We start from the raw sequence: 1,596 nt of genomic DNA, 5'->3' as shown, positions 1-1,596 counted from the left end.
TAATTGTATAGTTTAAATGTGTGAATTATTTGGTATGTGAATTGTATCTCTGGTTAAACTGGTTTAAAAATAGTCGCAATTGAAAATGCTTGATACACTGTTAGAACAAGAATATATATATAATATGACTACAACTGTATAAGTACACATATGTAGATAGGTATATGGATGATACAATTGAAATAATTATAAACAGGAAGTCAGAAACTTTTGTTTCAATTTAGTCACTAGAGAGAGAGAAGGTGGAGAAGTAACAGAATGATGATAGTGATTATCATTTGGGTGGTAGGATTAATTTGTAATTTCTATCACTTTAGTTTTTACATTTTTCCTGTTTTCTTCAAACCTATTTATTTACATGAAGAAAAAAGTTATTTTAATGAACCAGGAATCTGGAATTCAAATTCAGTCTTTGATTTAATGACAGAAAATCTGAAATCATTATTCAAGAATCTGAAAAATCTGAAGTCATTATTCAAGAATCTGGTCATAAAGAACAGATACACTGACCTAAGACTAGAGGATCTCTGAAAATACCTATTAGTAGATATGTGTGTATCACCTGGCTTCTGAAATGTAACCAAATTTCTTAATTTCACACTCAAGTATACAACACTCATCACAATATAGATGAAAAAGTGAGGGAAATAAATGTAACAAATTTAATAAACTAGATTTTTTTGAAAAATTGGAGAATACTCTGTGAAATTGAAAAGAATTTCCTGGAAGAAGTAGGCATTTAAGCTATCTCTGATGACACAGAGGCAGAATTAATAGCACAAAGTTAAAACCCTTCCATTAACATCCTAGCTCAGTAACCTTTTATCTATGTGAACTGCAGAAGTGTCTTAATGTCCCACTGCCTTAATATATTCCTCTGCAAATTGGGATAATAATATCTACTCTATATGATAATTATCATAACATCTGTCAGTATTTATAAAGTGGACAAAATAGTGCCTATAAACGATTTTGTTGAATAAAAATTTATGTAAATACTACATGCTAATGACAAAGAATTCATTCAACCTACTTGTCCCAAATCGCACTTAGCAGTCACACCAACTCTGAGACTAGTCGCCCCCAATGAATACAGGGCAAATTTATGAGAACAGGTACTGACAGAAAAGCTTACACTCCTCAGGTATGTACTCCCTGGATTAGTGCTTTTCTCAGAGCCAACTTCACATCCTTGTTTCTCAAGCTGTATATCAAAGGATTTAAGGATGGGGTAACAATATTATTCAACAATGGAACCACAGATTCCAACCAAGAACTGGAGGCAGGCTGGAGATAAATGAGGACCACGGGTCCATAGAAGAGCGGGACAGAAGTCAGGTGGGCACTGCAGGTGGAGAAGGCTCTGTGCCTGCCTTCTGAGGAGCTGATTCTCAATATAGAGATAACGATGCGAGTATAAGAAGTGAGGACAAGAAGGAAACACAGGAGTGCCACAACACCTACGTTGGTGACACTCACTGTCTGAGCTAGAGAGGTGTCTGCACAGGCCAGGGGCAGCACCACCGAGATGTCACAGAAGAAATTGCCCACCTCCTTGGGGCCACAGTAGGGTAACTTAAACACAAGAAATGTGAG

General features: G+C 35.9%; 1 pseudogene; it reads right to left on the bottom strand.

The window, feature by feature from the left end:
- Positions 1-1,140: 1,140 nt before the first annotated feature.
- Positions 1,141-1,596, bottom strand: part of LOC105002039 — a 19,747-nt pseudogene continuing 19,291 nt past the window's right edge.

The sequence above is a fragment of the Bison bison genome, unplaced genomic scaffold, assembly GCF_000754665.1.
Source record: "Bison bison bison isolate TAMUID 2011002044 unplaced genomic scaffold, Bison_UMD1.0 scf7180017864388, whole genome shotgun sequence".
In the NCBI taxonomy this organism is placed as follows: Eukaryota; Metazoa; Chordata; class Mammalia; order Artiodactyla; family Bovidae; genus Bison; species Bison bison.
This window is presented reverse-complemented; position numbering and strand designations above follow the sequence as displayed.